The sequence below is a fragment of the Zea mays genome, chromosome 3 (assembly GCF_902167145.1).
Source record: "Zea mays cultivar B73 chromosome 3, Zm-B73-REFERENCE-NAM-5.0, whole genome shotgun sequence".
In the NCBI taxonomy this organism is placed as follows: Eukaryota; Viridiplantae; Streptophyta; class Magnoliopsida; order Poales; family Poaceae; genus Zea; species Zea mays.
This window is the reverse complement of record NC_050098.1, coordinates 6,701,585-6,721,872: the sequence shown is the minus strand read 5'-3', so window position 1 is coordinate 6,721,872 and position 20,288 is coordinate 6,701,585. Positions and strand designations below refer to the sequence as shown.

Genomic DNA, 20,288 nt, shown 5'->3' with positions numbered 1-20,288 from the left:
TTACCTTATGGTACTCGTCCCTGCACAAGGAGGCTAACAACACAGTAGTAGCTTGTGCATTTCTATGAATCTGTTCATTAATAAAAATAGGACTATCCGAGCTATCAAACTTCATTCCACTTTCCACAATCTCCCATATGCTCGGATGGAGAGAGAATAGGTGACTACGCATTTTGTGGCTCCAAAATCCGTAGTCCTCTCCATCAAAGTGAGGAGGTTTGCCAAGTGGAATGGAGAGCAAATGAGTATTTGTACTTTGTGGAATACGAGAGTAGTCAAAAGAAAAGTTCGAATTAACCGGTTTCCTTCTCTCGTAGTCGTTGTGGTCATCGTCCTTTTGGGAAGAAGTAGACTTATCATTGTCGTCGTAGTAGACGATCTCCTTGATGCGTCTCGTTTTCTTCTTCTTCCCATCTTTGTGTCTGTGGCCCGAGCCCGAGTCGGTAGGCTTGTCATCCTTCGGCTCGTTGACGAAGGACTCAATCTTTATCGTTGATCACGATTCCCTTCCCCTTAGGATCCATCTCTTCGGGCGATCAGTCCCTTTGTGAAGAGAACGGCTCCGATACCAATTGAGGGCACCTAGAGGGGGGTGAATAGGTGATCCTGTAACACTTAAAACTTAAGCCACAAAAACTTGGTTAAGTGTTAGCGCAATAACCGCCAAGTGGCTAGAGAGGAGTCTTCAACAAAACACAATAACCAACAAGAGATCAATCATAGAGATGGCACGGTGGTTATCCCGTGGTTCGGCCAAGACCAACGCTTGCCTACTCCACGTTGTGGCGTCCCAACGGACGAGGGTTGCAATCAACCCCTCTCAAGCGGTCCAAAGACCCACTTGAATACCACGGTGTTTTGCTTGCTTTTCTTAATCCCGTTTGCGAGGAATCTCCACAACTTGGAGCCTCTCGCCCTTACACTTGAAGTTCACAAAGAAGCACGGAGCAAGGGAGGGATTAGCAACTCACACAAGACACTAAGATCACAGCAAATACGCACACACAAGACCCAGACTTAAGCTCAAAAGACTAGCACACTAGAACGGAGCTTAAATCACTAGAATGTCGAACAAGTGCGCAAGAATGGAGTGTGAGTGATCAAGAGTGCTCAAGGAATGCTTGGTGTTCTCCTCCATGCGCCTAGGGGTCCCTTTTATAGCCCCAAGGCAGCTAGGAGCCGTTGAGAGCAATCCTGGAAGGCAGATCTTGCCTTCTGTCGACTGGTGCATCGGACAGTCCGGTGCACCACCGGACACTGTCCGGTGAAGATATCCTTCCTTATTTGGCGAAGCCGACCATTGGAGTCTGAGAGCCGTTAGCGCACCGGACACTATCCGGTGCACACCGGACAGTCCGGTGCACCAATGTGACCGTTGGCTCGGCCACGTGTCATGCGCGGAATCCTCGGCCGACCGTTGCCCTGGCTGACTGTTGACTCACCAGACAGTCCGGTGCACCACCGGACAGACCGGTGAATTTTAGCCGCCGTTAATCATCTCCCGAGAGCGACGAGTTCGCCTGTGAACGGCTCACCGGACAGTCCGGTGCACCACCGGATAGACCGGTGAATTATAGCCGTACACCACCGTCGAAGTCCCGAGAGCAGCCTATTCGCTAGAGCCATCCTGGCGCACCGGACACTGTCTGGTGCACCACCGGACACTGTCCGGTGCACCACCGGACAGTCCGGTGAACCCAGACTGAGCAGACTTTGGCTGAACAAAGCCATCTCATTTCCAATTCAATTTTTCCTATTTCCAGCACTTAGACACAATACATTAGTCCATAAAACAATGTACTAAGTCTAGAAACATACCTTTTGACATGATTTGCACTTTGTCCACCACTTTGCATAGATTAGCACCAAAGCACTTGTGTTGGCACTCAATCACCAAAATACTTAGAAATGGCCCAAGGGCACATTTCCCTTTCAGGTTCGGTTCTCGCAAACCTACTCCCCGTTGAGGAGGCCACAAAGGCCGGGTCTCTTTCAACCCTTACCCTCTCTCAAACGGTCCCTCGGACCGAGTGAGCTTCTCTTCTCAAATCAAACCGGGAACAAAACTTCCCCCGCAAGGACCACCACACAATTGGTGTCTCTTGCCTTGGTTACAATGGAGTTTTGATCATAAGAACAAGTGAGAAAGAAAGAAGCAATCCAAGTGCAAGAGCTCAAAAGAACACGACAAATCTCTCTCGCTAATCACTAAAGCCTTGTGTGGAATTGAAGAGGATTTGATCATTTGGGTGTGTCTAGAATTGAATGCCTAGCTCTTGTAAGTGGTTGAGAAGTGGAAAACTTGGATCACTTGAATGTGGGGTGGTTGGGGGTATTTAGAGCCCCAACCACCAAACTAGCCGTTTGGGTGGAGGCTGTCTGTCGCATGGTGCACCGGACAGTCCGGTGCGCCAGCCACGTCACCCGAACGTTAGGGTTCCGACCGTTGGAGCTCTGACGCTGGGCTCGCCTGGATGTCCAGTGGCGCACCAGACATGCACTGTAGAGTGTCCGGTGCGCCTGTTCGTGCGTGCCTGACTTCTGCGCGCTCTGGCGCGCATTTAATGCGTCTGTAGGTGACCGTTGGCGCCGAAGTAGCCGTTGCTCCGCAGATACACCGGACAGTCCGGTGTACACCGGACATGTCCGGTGAATTATAGCGGAGAGCCATTGCGAATTCCCGAGGCTGGCGAGTTCAGAGTCGCTTCATCCTTGGAGCACCGGACACAGTCCGGTGTACACCGGACAGTCCGGTGAATTATAGCGGAGCGACTCTGCATTTTCCCGAAGGCGAGGAGTTCAGCGTGTGGAGAATCCTGGTGCACCGGACATGTCCGGTGGCGCACCGGACAGTCCGGTGTAGTGCTGGGAATTTGGGCCGGGTTGTTTGGGCTAGCACGAGCACGGCCCGAAATTATAAGCCCAAAGCACGGCATGGCACGTAATTTTTTGGGCCGGGCTAGCACGGCCCGAAGACAGGCCTGGGCCGAGCCTTAAATCTCGGCCTGTTGGGCCCCCGGCACGGCCCGCACGCGTGGGCTGGGTTTGGGCTGGCCCGGCACGAAAAAAGCTCGTAAAAGCACGAAATTGGCCCATTTGTGAGGTACACACTGTAGCGCTCCGTTATTTGCCTGGACCCAATCGCTATACTACACTAGCATGTCAACAGGCCCATTTACTAGTCGTTTATGCCATTTTGCCGTATACGTACAGCATACAGGTTCCGTCGTCCCGCACCGCACAGCCGCTCAAAAACCCTAGTTCTCGCCGCCACCTCCGCCGCTCGGCGCCCGCCGCCAGTCCACCACTTGCCCACCTCGTCGCGACGTCGCGCAGATATCTTCACCGCCCGTCGCAGCAGGTGAGTTCCCTGGCCCGTTGCGTCACTGCGTGTTGTGACTTGTGAGGCTAATACACCATACTGCATACATCCTGTGAGGGCGTGAGGCCAATACAGCATTCAATCTTGTGGATCCGTGGCCCGTAGCCCGTGGCGTCGCTGCGTGGAGATCGGAGCGGTCAAGTTTAGTAAATGGCGCGACAGGCCAACTGTCCCAACAAATGGCTCTTCCTCGGACAACTCAGAGCGCATGGCACGAGAGCCCGCCCGCCCTTGGTCAAGTCCAGTAAATGGCGCGACAGAGTGCTGCTTCGATTCCCATTAAGTGTGTGTTGCTTCGATTTTCAGTTAGTCAATTCTATAAAACCGACCCTCTCTTTGTTAGGCTGCCAGAGACTTTGATTTGGTGATCCCTGTGAGTAGATATGGTGAGAAGACGTCCTGTCATGGCGTCGAAGTCCAGAGCCAGGGCTAGTGAAGCCAACCGTAATCCTAGTAGTAGTAGCGTTGGTGAACCAGCACAAACTGCCGCTAATGTGGGTGTGGCTGCTGGTGAACTAGGTGTGGATGCTGGTGAACTGGGTGTGGGTGTGGGTTGTGGGGCTGCTGGTGAATCAGCAACAATACCATTTGTCGTCTATGGGGGTGAATTGGGAGATGCGGTTGCTGCTGAATGTGCACCACCGTTGGCATCATCAAGCAGTGCAAAGTGTAGTTCGAGGGCAGACTGTTGGAAACATATGGTGAAGAAGGAAGTCATTGAGGATGGTGTAGTACATTTTTTTGCTGTATGTAATTATTGCAAAACTGAATTGAGTGCAGGTTCAGCTGCTGGCACGGGACATTTGAACCGGCACTACAAAGCTTGTTTAGCAAAGCTAGGAAAGACTCAAGGAGGAGGTACGCAAACCCATCTTAACTTTGCTGCTGATGGTACAATAAGTACATGGGTTTACAACCCACAGGTAGCACGTGATGAAATAGCCAAATTTATTGTTTGTGAAGATTTACCGATTATGTTGGGCGAGAGCCAAAATTTTAAAAACTTGATTCAACGTGCTTTTTGCCCACAATATCAGCCTGTCACTAGAAAAACTACAAAATCTGATTTGATTGCAATATACAAAAATAAACTTGCTGCTCTTAAAGAGTCTTTTAAAAAGGTTCAGTTCTCATTTGCTTTAACATCAGACATTTGGACATCATCACACCAAAAAACATGTTATGTTTCTGTTGTTGCCCACTACTTGGACGATTCTTATGCTTTAAACAAGCGAGTCATCGGTTTTAGAATGATGGATGAGTCACACACTGGAGATGCAATTGCCAACCATATACTTGAGGTAGTTCGTGATTTTGAGATAGATGGTAAGATTCTCTCTATAACCCTTGACAATGCTTCCGCAAACACAACTGCTATTGATATTCTCACCCCTCGGTTGCAGTCATATATACAAGGTTATATTATCCACCATAGGTGTGTGTGCCACATTATAAATTTGGTTGTTCAAGCTGGTATAACAGTTGCAAATAAGTACTTGAATAATATCCGTGCTGCTATTCGTTTCATAACAAGCACACCTCAAATGATTTCTAGATTTGCTGAGTATTGTAAAGCTCAGGATATGAGACCAAGAAAATTTGGTCTTGATATGAAGATCAGATGGAATTCAACCTACCATATGCTTAAGAGTTTAGAAGGTTATGAACAATTAATTACTGTCTTTGTGAATGCCAATGGAGGTAAAGTTTCTAAAATACTTTGAACAAATATCACATGTATACTGTTTTGCAACTATTTTTGATCCACGCAAGAAACTGGATGGTTTGCAAATTGCATTGGAGGGAATAGGTGATGCATTGGACATGGATTTTTCAGATGCTTTTAATCATGCAAAAGATGACTTGTTTCGTGTCTTTGGTTACTATTACAAAAAATATGGTGAAAGTGAGATAGACTCACCTGCTGTTGAGTTTGGTGCAGAAATTTCAGATACCTCTCTTACAGCTCACTTATGGAAGAGAGCGAAGGGGAAAGAAAATGTCGCCTCATCTCAAAGGTGGAATCCTAATGCTGAATTAAATCACTATCTGTCCACTAACTTTGTAGGTACTGATCGCGCACTAAGGGGTGAGAAGGTAAAGTTACTTGAGTGGTGGAGGGACCACAAGTATAGTTTTCCTGTCTTGTCTCAGTTTGCTAGAGATATACTTGTTATTCCTGTCTCAACTGTTTCCTCTGAAGCTACCTTTAGCACTGTTGGGAGAATAATTGAGGAACGAAGGTCTTCTCTAGCACCTAAGACGGTGGAGGCAATCACTTGCCTTAAAGATTGGAACAGAGCCGAAGAGCGGAAGCAACATCAACTTGAGGATCCTGAGATTGAATTTGCCGCTGCAGATTTGGACATTGATTAGACAATAATGTTTAGTTGCTGCTACAGATTGAATTTGCTACTATGAACTTTATGTGGTTGTAATATTTAGACTTTATTTGGACATTGCCGGTCTGTACTCTTTTCCTTATAGAGGGGCCCTGTAATGGGGTATAAGGTTTTTAATGAGACAGGCCGAGGAATATATTTTTGTTTCCCTCAAAATGTGTGTTGATTCATTAGTTCACATGTTTGTAACATATAGTCTGGTGCTACTGTTTTAGTTTGTAATGAAATACTATCATGTATATCTCTGCAATTGTGCTAATAGTTTAGCTTCTATGTTCTTGAACACTTGTATCTAAAATATGTGGGCCGGGCTTGGGCCGGCACGGCCCGACTAAGGCCCGGCGTGTTTTAGGGCCGGGCTGGGCCACAGTTTCTGTTCTTTGGGCCAGCACGGCACGGCCCGAAAATTTGTCGGGCCTTCTTGGCCCGAACCCGTTCGGCCCGAAGCACGACGGGCTTGGGCTGGGCCGGCACGACCCGACCCAATTCCCAGCACTAGTCCGGTGCCCCAGACCAGGGTGCCTTCGGTTGTTCCTTTGCTCTTTTTGTTGAACCCTTTTCTTGGTCTTTTTATTGGCTTATTGTGAACCTTTGGTACCTGTATGACTTATAGACTTGGGCAAACTAGTTAGTCCAATTATTTGTGTTGGGCAATTCAACCACCAAAATTAATATAGGAAAATAGGTGTAAGCCTGATTCCCTTTCAATCTCCCCCTTTTTGGTGATTGATGCCAACACAAACCAAAACAAGTATAGAAGTGCAGAATTTTAACTAGTTTGCATATGCAAGTACAAAGGTTACTTAGAATTGAGCCAATAAATATTACCTATTAGATATGCATGGATTGTTTCTTTATTTTTAACATTTTGGACCACGCTTGCACCACATGTTTTGTTTTTGCAAATTCTTTTTGTGAATCCTTTTCAAAGTCCTTTTGCAAAATAGGCAAAGGTAAATAAATAGGATTTTGAGAAGCATTTTCAAGTTTTGAAATTTTCTCCCCTTGTTTCAAATGCTTTTCCTTTGACTAAACAAAACTCCCCCTCAATAAATTCTCCCCTTAGTGTTCAAGAGGGTTTTAAGATATCAATTTTGAAAGGTGCTACTTTCTCCCCCTTTAGAACACAAAGAGATACCAATTTGAAATTTACCAATTGAAAATCATTAATTTTAAATTTAGGATGGTGGTGCGGTCCTTTTGCTTTGGGCTCATACTTTCTCCCCCTTTGGCATGAATCGCCAAAAACGGATACTTTGAGTGAGATATAAGCCCTTGTCTAACTACTTTCTCCCCTTTGGCAAAATAAAACATATGAGTGAAGATTATACCAAAGATGGAGAGTGAAGCGGAGCAACGGCGAAGGATGAGTAGTAGAGTGGAGTGGAAGCCTTTGTCTTCGCCGAAGACTCTAATTCCCTTTCAATATACCTATGACTTGGTTTGAAATATACTTGAAAACACATTAGTCATAGCATATATAAAAGAGACATGATCAAAGGTATATTTATGAGCTATGAGTGCAAATTAGCAAAAGAAATTCCTAGAATCAAGAATATTTAGCTCATGCCTAAGTCGGGTAAAAGATTGTTCATCTAGTGGCTTGGTAAAGATATCGGCTAATTGATCTTTAGTATTAATGTATGAAATCTCGATATCCCCCTTTTGTTGGTGATCTCTAAGAAAATGATACCAAATGGCTATGTGTTTAGTGCGGCTATGCTCAACGGGATTATCCGCCATGCGGATTGCACTCTCATTATCACATAGAAGAGGAACTTTGGTTAGTTTGTAACCGTAGTCCCGCAGGGTTTGCCTCATCCAAAGCAATTGCGCGCAACAATGGCCTGCGGCAATATACTCGGCTTCGGCGGTAGAAAGAGCAACCGAATTTTGCTTCTTTGAAGCCCAAGACACCAAGGACCTTCCCAAGAACTGGCAAGTCCCCGATGTGCTCTTTCTATTAATCTTACACCCCACCCAATCGGCATCCGAATAACCAATCAAATCAAATGTGGATCCCCGAGGGTACCAAAGCCCAAACTTAGGAGTATAAGCCAAATATCTCAAGATTCGTTTTACGGCCGTAAGGTGGGATTCCTTAGGGTCGGATTGGAATCTTGCACACATGCAAACGGAAAGCATAATGTCCGGTCGAGATGCACATAAATAGAGTAATGAACCTATCATCGACCGGTATACCTTTTGATCTACGGACTTACCTCCCGTGTCGAGGTCGAGATGCCCATTGGTTCCCATGGGTGTCTTGATGGGCTTAGCATCCTTCATTCCAAACTTGGTTAGAATGTCTTGAGTATACTTTGTTTGGCTAATGAAGGTGCCCTCTTGGAGTTGTTTTACTTGAAATCCTAAGAAATACTTCAACTCCCCCATCATCGACATCTCGAATTTTTGTGTCATGATCCTACTAAATTCTTCACATGTAGATTCGTTAGTAGACCCAAATATAATATCATCAACATAAATTTGGCATACAAACAAATCATTATCAAGAGTTTTAGTGAATAAAGTAGGATCGGCCTTGCCGACTTTGAAGCCATTAGCAATAAGGAAATCTCTTAGGCATTCATACCATGCTCTTGGGGCTTGCTTGAGCCCATAAAGCGCCTTAGAGAGCCTATAGACATGGTTAGGGTACTCACTGTCTTCAAAGCCGGGAGGTTGCTCAACATAGACCTCTTCCTTGATTGTTCCATTGAGGAAGGCACTCTTCACGTCCATTTGATAAAGCTTGAAGCCATGGTAAGTAGCATAGGCTAATAATATGCGAATTGACTCAAGCCTAGCTACGGGTGCATAGGTTTCACCGAAATCCAAACCTTTGACTTGGGAGTATCCCTTGGCCATAAGTCGAGCTTTGAAGTCGAGCTTTGTTCCTTGTCACCACACCATGCTCGTCTTGCTTGTTGCGGAAGACCCACTTGGTTCCTACAACATTTTGATTAGGACGTGGAACTAAATGCCATACCTCATTCCTAGTGAAGTTGTTGAGCTCCTCTTGCATCGCCATCACCCAATCCGAATCTTGAAGTGCTTCCTCTACCCTGTGTGGCTCAATAGAGGAAACAAAAGAGTAATGCTCACAAAAATGCGCAACACGAGATCGAGTGGTTACCCCCTTATGAATGTCGCCGAGGATGGTGTCGACGGGGTGATCTCGTTGGATTGCTTGGTGGACTTTTGGGTGTGGCGGCCTTGGTTCTTCATCCTCCTTGTCTTGATCGTTTGCATCTCCCCCTTGATCATTGCCATCATCTTGAGGTGGCTCATCTCTTTGATCTTCTCCTTCATCAACTTGAGCCTCGTCCTTATTTTGGGTTGGTGGAGATGCTTGTATGGAGGAGGATGGTTGATCTTGTGCATGTGGAGGCTCTTCGGATTCCTTAGGGCACACATCCCCAAAGGACATGTTCCTTAGCGCGATGCACGAAGCCTGTTCTTCACCTATCTCATCAAGATCAACTTGCTCTACTTGAGAGCCGTTAGTTTCATCAAACACAACGTCACAAGAAACTTCAACAAGTCCCGAGGACTTGTTAAAGACTCTATATGCCCTTGTGTTTGAGTCATATCCTAGTAAAAAGTCTTCTACAGTTTTAGGAGCAAATTTAGATTTTCTACCTCTCTTAACAAGAATAAAGCATTTGCTACCAAAAACTCTAAAATATGAAATATTGGGCTTTTTACTGGTTAGGAGTTCATAGGATGTCTTCTTGAGGACTCGGTGTAGATATAACCGGTTGATGGCGTAGCAGGCGGTGTTGACTACCTCGGCCCAAAACCGATCCGGTGTCTTGTACTCATCAAGCATGGTTCTTGCCATGTCCAGTAGAGTTCGATTCTTCCTCTCCACTACACCATTTTGTTGTGGTGTGTAGGGAGAGGAGAACTCATGCTTGATGCCCTCCTCCTCAAGGAAGCCTTCTATTTGTGAGTTCTTGAACTCCGTCCCGTTGTCGCTTCTAATTTTCTTAATCCTTAAGCCGAACTCATTTTGAGCCCGTCTCAAGAATCCCTTTAAGGTCTCTTGGGTATGGGATTTTTCCTGCAAAAAGAACACCCAAGTGAAGCGAGAATAATCATCCACAATAACTAGACAGTACTTACTCCCGCCGATGCTTATGTAAGCGATCAGGCCGAATAAATCCATGTGTAGGAGCTCCAGTGGCCTGTCACTTGTCATGATGTTCTTGTGTGGATGATGAGTGCCAACTTGCTTCCCGGCTTGGCATGCGCTACAAATCCTGTCTTTCTCAAAATGAACATTTGTTAATCCTAAAATGTGCTCTCCCTTTAGAAGCTTATGAAGATTCTTCATTCCAACATGGGCTAGTCGGCGGTGCCAGAGCCAACCCATGTTAGTCTTAGCAATTAAGCAAGTGTCGAGTTCAGCTCTATCAAAATCTACCAAGTATAGCTGACCCTCTAACACTCCCTTCAATGCTATTGAATCATCACTTCTTCTAAAGACAGTGACACCTACATCAGTAAAGAGACAGTTGTAGCCCATTTGACATAATTGCGAAACGGAAAGCAAATTGTAATCTAATGAATCAACAAGAAAAACATTGGAAATGGAATGGTCAGGAGATATAGCAATTTTACCCAAACCTTTGACCAAACCTTGGTTTCCATCCCCGAATGTGATAGCTCGTTGGGGATCTTGGTTTTTCTCGTAGGAGGAGAACATCTTCTTCTCCCCCGTCATGTGGTTTGTGCACCCACTATCGATGATCCAACTTGAGCTGTCACACCCGGCTTTAAGGAACAAAGCCAGGTGCATCTCATACATGCGCCAAGAAGACAACATATATAATAACAGAGTGTATAGAGATAAATGTCATAAAACATCAGAGTATTTATTACATAGCGGAAGACTTATTACAAAATAAAAGATAAAGGTAAAACGAACTAAGGATCGTCGGCGCCAAATTTCAACTGAGAAACGCCACCTAGATCAGATCATACTCCTCGCCTTGTGGCTCCTCCTGAACCACCTACTCTTCTCCTGTGGGGGGGTGTGAGACAGCAAGGGTGAGCTCACACATGATCATAGCTCAACAAGTTGTGGGGAACCAGTGGACATAAACTCACAAAGGTGTGAGTTCATGTGATGTGTAAGGCTAATCAATGATAGGGGTTAAAGCTGAGCATTGCTTTTAAGTAGTTGGTCAAAATTTTATTAGCAATTACTAAGTGTAGGTAAATACCAAACCATAAATAAAGTAATAGAACAAAATTAATAACAAACCCATGCGATGCATATGACAAAATTGAATTTAAGTTCCATAATTTAAACATCAGAGAGTCCTGAGCTGCTCATGACCGCGAGCACGGCTAGTATACCAGTTTTACACTCTGCAGAGGTTGTACCCTTTACCCACAAGTCATGCTACCCATCTGCCAAGGGGTCGCGAATCCCATACACCTCTACCTAGGAAGCGCGGCAGGGCAACACTATGAGGCCTTTACAAAGTTCCACTAGCTTCCGAAAACCCGCTACAGTTTATAGGAAGTTTCAATGCAGGGTTCTTGTCTGACCGCCATCGCAGCAAAATCAACCAAGGACCTCCCTACACTGACCACTCCCCTACTGCCCTTGCCCCTTTCGGGTAAGGTAGTCTTCCACTAGCTTTCCTAATTAGTCAGCCAAGGGCGTCCTATTAAACCCTTGTGGTGGCACATGTTACTCAAGTTAAGCTCTATGTTCCAATTAGCATTAATGATCTCAACATGAACATAAATAGAATAACAAAAAGAATTGGAACATAGAGGTAATAAATGATTATCCAAACCATGTAAAGCAATAGCAAACTACCCAAGTGATTCAGCGGTAAACAAGGTAATGAGATAAACAATCTAGGATGACCTATTGGGTCCCATCAAAATTAACCTATGCATGAATGAGTGATATTAAAGAACATTATTAGGTAAAAAGTGATCAAGAGCACAACTTGCCTAGCACTTGAGATTCCAGGTATCAACTTGCTTTCCAGATGACATGTGCCTTCGCTCTAGTCGTAGCAATACAAACAAACATGGTATAGATAAAATTAACATCACCAAACATAAGTACAAACTGAATAATAATGATCTACGTGTTGCTACGAGATCGTGGGAACGAGAACCACTAAAATCGGAGTTACGGTTAAGGGGTTATGATTTTTCGAAGGTTTTATGTATTTGATATAAGATTAAATAGGATATAAATTTTAATGTGACTTTCATGTGAAAACAGTGGTATTAGATGATAGACAATAATATTACAAAACTATAGGAATTGGAATGGATTAATTTGGGCTTAATATGAATTTTATATGAATTACCCAAGTTTTACAATTATTTTTATACTCAAAATCAATTTCTAAATCTATTTTCTGGTTTTATTTAATTCCTGGGATGCGCCTCAATTTATCTAGAAGGCAGGGGCCGGCGTGCAAAAATTCCAAGACTTAGGGAATAAGACCCGTGGACTGCGGGTTGAATAGCTTAAAGTGGAGGGTCTCTTTAGAAAGATTTGCAGGCCAAAGGGGTATCGGGTAACTAGAGCCGTCCAGATTAGATCTAGCGGCGAAGATTGGATCTGGCGTGTTATGTACCGGTGAGCAGCGAGGACCATTGGATAATGGATCAATGGTCCAGGTCACTTCTGAACACTATCTAATCCTACGCGCTCGCCCCGCATCGGACGGCCCTACTAAGCCGAGCCAATCGGTACGCGATGCCCTAATCCTGATCGTCCGAAGGTCATCCAACGATCCAGGGTTGTCTCCCTCACCAGATTCAATCCCAGCCATCCACTGCCGAACGAACGGCCAGGAGGCCATCACCGTCCTCCGGCCAGATCCTCTAAGACGCGCAGGCGTCCCACGATGGCGCTGGCCGCCGGCGAGGCCTCGGCCGATGGCCCGCCGCCTAAAACACTAACCCACGAATGCGATCGCAACGAGAAGGACGACGCAGAGGATGCGGAGATGGTCTTACCAGCAAGGGTGTAGTGGTGGGAACGGTCCACAGCGAGCTGCAAATCCGCGGCCGAGTATTGCTCCGGCAAGCAATTAGTCCACCCACAGAGGACATCCTCTCCGGGAAGGTACATGGAGACGTGTGGACGACACAAGCGAGCATCCGCAACCGCAAGCCGAGACCAGAGCGATGCCCAGGTCGAGAATCCCCGGCGGCGGTGCTTCTGCTCTCTCTCTCTCTCCCGACTTATCTTTACAGCGGATGAACCCTGGTTGACTAGGCGGATGGATAGACCCCAAGGATGGCGGCGCGCTGGGGCGTTTATACCTCGGACGGGGCTACCAGATCGGAGGAAATCGCGGTGGGAGCAGCGCTGGCGCCGTCTGTCGCCCCAAAATGCGGAGAGTTCGTTGGGGAAGACGACTCCTGACAAGCGGGTCCCAGCCGTCAGCAATGTGGAGAGACTGAGGGAGTGCTACCAGGCCGTCTGGGGTCATTTTGGCCCAGCAGAGATGGAGAGGCGCACAGGATCAAGTGGCTTGGGCTGAGTTTCGGTCCAACGTGAGTGCAAGTGGTTCCTTTTCTTTTCTTTTCTTTCTTTCTTTATTCCCTTTCTCTTTATTTAAAATTCAATTTTGAATTTAAATAGTGCTGTGAACTTATGCTCAAATTAAAAGTACAAAGTAGGCATAGTGGTATGGATATGTTTAATCATCTATATATTTATTTTCTTTATTTTTGTTTAGTATTCTTCTTTTCTTTTCTCCAAATCTTAAAATTGTACCCTTGGGTTAAATCCCAATTCTCATCTCATTATTATTTTTCCCATTTTGTTTTCTCTTTTTCATTTCCAAATATAGGATTTGAATTCAGATTTTGTAGCATAACTTGTTCTCAAATCAAGTATTCATCATGAACATACTAGTGTTAATTTTATTTATAAATTTTATTTTGTATTTTATAGTATTTCTTTCCAAACCCCAGTTTCAATCTAGCGGCTAATTCATTTTCTCCACTCATTATTGTATTCCTACTAATATATTGTTGTTATTATTTAAATGCACAAGCAAACAAAATCTCCAACATGATGCACCTTTCTTTTACTTAGTATTTTTTTATAGGTAGTCAGAGTTAATCCCATGGTTTGAAATATTCTAAGATGAGAATAACAACACAAGTGATTCCCATGACCCTTTTATATTTCTCATTTCTTGTATCTTCTATTGCTCTCACTATTTGGGTATTACAAATCCTACCCCCTTAAAAATAATCTCGTCCTCGAGATTTAGGAAGGACTAGGGAAAAGGTGGGGAAAATCTATGCGAAGCTCTTCTTCTCTTTCCCAAGTTGCTTCATCCTCTCCGTGGTGATTCCATTGCACTTTACACATCTTTATCACCTTATTTCTTGTAACTCGAGTCAAAGTGTCAAGAATCTTGATCGGGTACTCCGTGTAAGTCAAATCACCTTGAACACTGAGCTCTTCCATTGGTAACTGTTCCTCAGGGACACGGAGACACTTCTTCAGTTGGGATACGTGGAACACATTATGCACATCCGATAGAGTAGCAGGTAACTCGAGTTGGTATGCCATCTCTCCAACTCGCCTAAAGATCAAGAATGGTCCAATATAGCGAGGGGACAATTTGCCCTTGACTTTGAATCTCCTCATTCCACGAAGTGGTGACACCTTGAGATACACATAATCTCCTTCTTCAAATTCCAGTGGTCTTCTTCTATTATCAGCATAGCTCTTTTGTCTGGTTTGAGCTACCCTCAAATTCTCTCGAATTATACGGACTTGTTCTTCTGCTTCTTGAATCAATTCAGGCCCAAAGAATTGTCTTTCTCCAGTCTGATCCCAATACAAAGGAGTCCTGCACTTTCTCCCATACAAAGCTTCAAAAGGTGACATCTTCAGACTGGCCTGATAACTATTATTGTATGAGAATTCAGCATAAGGTAGACTTTTATCCCAACTTCCTCCATGCTGAAGGGCACATGCTCTCAACATATCTTCCAATACTTGATTAGTCCTTTCAGTCTGTCCATCAGTCTGAGGGTGATAAGTTGTACTAAAATTCAACTTCGTACTCATATTCTCATGAAAGCTTCTCCAAAATCTTGAGGTAAATTGTGAACCTCGATCAGACACGATCTTCTTTGGTACTCCATGTAAACACACAATCCGAGCCATATATAACTCTGCTAGCTGAGAACCTTTATAAGTAGTCTTCATGGGAATAAAGTGAGCCACTTTAGTCAATCTATCCACAATCACCCATATAGCATCATATCCTTTCTGGGTGCGAGGCAATCCAGTAATAAAATCCATACCAATCTCTTCTCACTTCCATTCGGGTATCTTTAATGGGTATAATAGTCCAGCTTGTCTTTGGTGTTCGGCCTTAACTCTTTGACACACCTCGCACATAGCCACATGTGTAGCCACATCTCTCTTTAATCCATACCACCAATATTTTTGCTTCAAATCCTGACACATCTTCGTACTCCCAGCATGAATAGAATAATCTGAGTCATGGGCTTCCTTCAGTATGGTCTCATGAAGGCTATCAATCTCAGGAACTCATATCCTGTTCTTGAACCATACTGTGTGTTGCTCATCTTCCGTAAATTCCGGACCTCGACCTTCAGTAATCAGATCCTTAATCTCTTGTATGTTAGCATCACTAATTTGTCCTTTGCGGATTTCTTGCTCCAAAGTAGGTTCCACATCAATAGTAACTCCTTTAGTGCGAGCAACTATCCCCAGGTTAAGTCTCCTAAAATCCTCAACAATCTCATCGGGTAGCTGGGCAACAACAACTGAATGAACATGCTCCTTTCGACTCAAGGCATCTGCAACCAAATTTGCCTTGCCCAGGTGATAGTGAGTCTCCAAATCATAATCCTTAATAAGCTCCAACCAACGGTGTTGCCTAAGGTTGAGATCCTTCTAAGTGAATATATACTTCAAACCCTTATGATCCATGTATATTTGACACTTGGTTCCCATAATATATTGTCTCCAAATCTTAAGCGCATGCACAATGGCTACCAGTTCTAAGTCATGAGTGGGGTAGTTTAACTCTTGTTTCCGCAACTGACGAGACGCGTAGGCAATCACGTGTCCTTCTCGCATAAGTACACATCCCAAGCCTTAGCCGCAAGCAACACAATAAATGTCAAATCCTCTCTGTAGATCTGGCATAACCAACACTGGTGGTGACATCAACCTCTTCTTTAATTGATCAAAGCTATCTTGGCACTTATCGTCCCACTTAAATTCTCTTCCCTTCTCCAGAAGCGAGGTCATAAGCTTAGCGATCTTAGAAAAACCTTCAATGAATCTCCGATAATATCCTTCAAGTCCTAAGGAACTCCGGACCTCAGTAGTTGTAGTGGGTATGCTCCACGCCATAATCTCCTTGACTTTAGCAGGATCCACTGATATTCCTCCATTAGATATGATATGTCCAAGAAATGGCACCTCGCCAATCCAAAACTCACATTTGCTGTACTTGGCATAGAGTTGATTATCTCGTCGCTTCTGCAGCACCAATCTCAGATATTTCTCATGATCACTATCACTCTTGGAACAAATAAGAGTATCGTCGATGAAAACCACGACGAATCTATCCAAATCATGAACACCTTATTCTTCAGATCCATAAAATAGGCTAGTGCATTAGTTAGTCCAAATGACATAACAGTGAACTCATATAAAACATATCGGGTCGATAAAACCGCCTTGGGAATATCCGATGGCCTAATCTTCATTTGGTGATAACCTGGTCGGAGTTCAATCTTCGAGAATACTCTTGCACCTCTCATCCGATTAAATAAATCCTCAATGCGGGGTAACGGACACTTGTTCTTCATAGTAACATCATTAAGGGATCTATAATCCACGCACATCCTTTGTGATCCATCTTTCTTCTGTACAAACAGAACTGGCGCTCCACAAGGTGAAGAATTCGGACGAATGTACCCAGCCTCTTGTAATTCCATTAATTGCTTCTTAAGTTCCTTTAGTTCTTCTATGGACATTCTGTATGGCCGTTTAGAATTAGAAGTAGTCCTAGGTAAGAGATCAATGACAAACTCAACTTCCCTATCTGGTAGCATCCCTGGTAACTCCTCTAGAAAGACATCCAGGAAATCCCTAACTGCACGGATGTTGCCACCCACAAACTTCTCATCTACTAAGAATGCCACTAGTCTGATGGTGGTAGTTACTGTAATTTCAGCTTCAAACCTTTGTCCTTTGGAACTGGTGAGTTCTATGGTTCGTTTAGCACAGTGTATAAATTGCCTTTCTTAACCATGACATACCAAGGATCACGTCTATACTGCTCTCTTCTAACAGTATAGGGGTAGCCCATCTGGGTTAGAAATACAGGGTAAGAAAGGAAGAATTGTAGACAACGCAAGTAATTGCGAGAAATGTTACTGCGGGGATTTATTAACTAGGTAGATTAGTGTGTCACCTACTAAAGTTAATTCATTACCTTATGGTGGTACATGCTAAGATGCCCGTCTATACTATTTCAATCAACCAAAGAAGCAAATCAAGCATCTATCATCAGAACAATCAATCAACATTTTTAAAGAAAATAGTTTTAAATTTTGTCTTAGGTTCCCTATCTCTTAAAAAGATCATAATGGTAGGATTCCAAGGTGTGAAATCCATCTTGTCTTAGAGTAGAATAGATAAGGTTAATCAGAGTAGAGTAGCAAAAGGTGAGACAAGATCAAGGTGAGATAAGTATAGAATGAGTCAGAGTAAGGTAAGTAGGAGAGGGTTTGTCCATTTCTATCTAGGTTTCGTCCTACAGTCAACATTTCCTCTGATACCACTTCTGTCACACCCGGCTTTAAGGAACAAAGCCAGGTGCATCTCATACATGCGCCAAGAAGACAACATATATAATAACAGAGTGTATAGAGATAAATGTCATAAAACATCAGAGTATTTATTACATAGCGGAAGACTTATTACAAAATAAAAGATAAAGGTAAAACGAACTAAGGATCGTCGGCGCCAAATGTCAACTGAGAAACGCCACCTAGATCAGATCATACTCCTCGCCTTGTGGCTCCTCCTGAACCACCTGCTCTTCTCCTGTGGGGGGGTGTGAGACAGCAAGGGTGAGCTCACACATGATCATAGCTCAACAAGTTGTGGGGAACCAGTGGACATAAACTCACAAAGGTGTGAGTTCATGTGATGTGTAAGGCTAATCAATGATAGGGGTTAAAGCTGAGCATTGCTTTTAAGTAGTTGGTCAAAATTTTATTAGCAATTACTAAGTGTAGGTAAATACCAAACCATAAATAAAGTAATAGAACAAAATTAATAACAAACCCATGCGATGCATATGACAAAATTGAATTTAAGTTCCATAATTTAAACATCAGAGAGTCCTGAGCTGCTCATGACCGCGAGCACGACTAGTATACCAGTTTTACACTCTGCAGAGGTTGTACCCTTTACCCACAAGTCATGCTACCCATCTGCCAAGGGGTCGCGAATCCCATACACCTCTACCTAGGAAGCGCGGCAGGGCAACACTACGAGGCCTTTACAAAGTTCCACTAGCTTCCGAAAACCCGCTACAGTTTATAGGAAGTTCCAATGCAGGGTTCTTGTCTGACCGCCATCACAGCAAAATCAACCGAGGACCTCCCTACACTGACCACTCCCCTACTGCCCTTGCCCCTTTCGGGTAAGGTAGTCTTCCACTAGCTTTCCTAATTAGTCAGCCAAGGGCATCCCATTAAACCCTTGTGGTGGCACGTGTTACTCAAGTTAAGCTCTATGTTCCAATTAGCATTAATGATCTCAACATGAACATAAATAGAATAACAAAAAGAATTGGAACATAGAGGTAATAAATGATTATCCCAAAACCATGTAAAGCAATAGCAAACTACCCAAGTGATTTAGCGGTAAACAAGGTAATGAGATAAACAATCTAGGATGACCTATTGGGTCCCATCAAAATTAACCTATGCATGAATGAGTGATATTAAAGAACATTATTAGGTAAAAAGTGATCAAGAGCACAACTTGCCTGGCACTTGAGATTCCAGGTATCAACTTGCTTTCCAGATGACACGTGCCTTCGCTCTAGTCGTAGCAATACAAACAAACATGGTATAGATAAAATTAACATCACACCAAACATAAGTACAAACTGAATAATAATGATCTACGTGTTGCTACGAGATCGTGGGAACGAGAACCACTAAAATCGGAGTTACGGTTAAGGGGTTATGATTTTTCGAAGGTTTTATGTATTTGATATAAGATTAAATAGGATATAAATTTTAATGTGACTTTCATGTGAAAACAGTGGTATTAGATGATAGACAATAATATTACAAAACTATAGGAATTGGAACGGATTAATTTGGGCTTAATATGAATTTTATATGAATTAGCCAAGTTTTACAATTATTTTTATACTCAAAATCAATTTCTAAATCTATTTTCTGGTTTTATTTAATTCCTGGGCTGCGCCTCAATTTATCTAGAAGGCAGGGGCCGGCGTGCAAAAATTCCATGACTTAGGGAATAAGACCCGTGGACTGCGGGTTGAATAGCTTAAAGTGGAGGGTCTCTTTAGAAAGATTTGCAGGCCGAAGGGGTATCGGGTAACTAGAGCCGTCCAGATTAGATCTAACGGCGAAGATTGGATCTGGCGTGTTATGTACCGGTGAGCAGCGAGGACCATTGGATAATGGATCAACGGTCCAGGTCACTTCTGAACACGATCTAATCCTACGCGCTCGCCCCGCATCGGACGGCCCTACTAAGCCGAGCCAATTGGTACGCGATGCCCTAATCCTGATCGTCCGAAGGTCATCCAACGATCCAGGGTTGTCTCCCTCACCAGATTCAATCCCAGCCATCCACTGCCGAACGAACGGCCAGGAGGCCATCACCGTCCTCCGGCCAGATCCTCTAAGACGCGCAGGCGTCCCACGATGGCGTTGGCCGCCGGCGAGGCCTCGGTCGATGGCCCGCCGCCTAAAACACTAACCCACGAATGCGATCGCAACGAGAAGGACGACGCAGAGGATGCGGAGATGGTCTTACCAGCAAGGGTGTAGTGGTGGGAACGGTCCACGGCGAGCTGCAAATCCGCGGCCGAGTATTTCTCTGGCAAGCAATTAGTCCACCCACAGAGGACATCCTCTTCGGGAAGGTACATGGAGACGTGTGGACGACACAAGCGAGCATCCGCAACCGCAAGCCGAGACCAGAGCGATGCCCAGGTCGAGAATCCCCGGCGGCGGTGCTTCTGCTCTCTCTCTCCCGACTTATCTTTACAGGGGATGAACCCTGGTTGACTAGGCGGATGGATAGACCCCAAGGATGGCGACGCGCTGGGGCGTTTATACCTCGGACGGGGCTACCAGATCGGAGGAAATCGCGGTGGGAGCAGCGCTGGCGCCGTCTGTCGCCCCAAAATGCGGAGAGTCCGTTGGGGAAGACGACTCCTGACAAG

The 20,288-nt window shown here is 44.5% G+C and overlaps 1 pseudogene across 1 annotated transcript; it reads left to right on the top strand.

The window, feature by feature from the left end:
* The first annotated feature begins 3,233 nt into the window (after window positions 1-3,233).
* LOC100193801 (uncharacterized) lies at window positions 3,234-5,932 on the top strand (annotated as a pseudogene). The gene is made up of 2 exons (NR_147952.1): window positions 3,234-3,361; window positions 4,163-5,932. The product of NR_147952.1 is annotated as an uncharacterized protein (transcript).
* The last annotated feature ends 14,356 nt before the right edge of the window (window positions 5,933-20,288 follow it).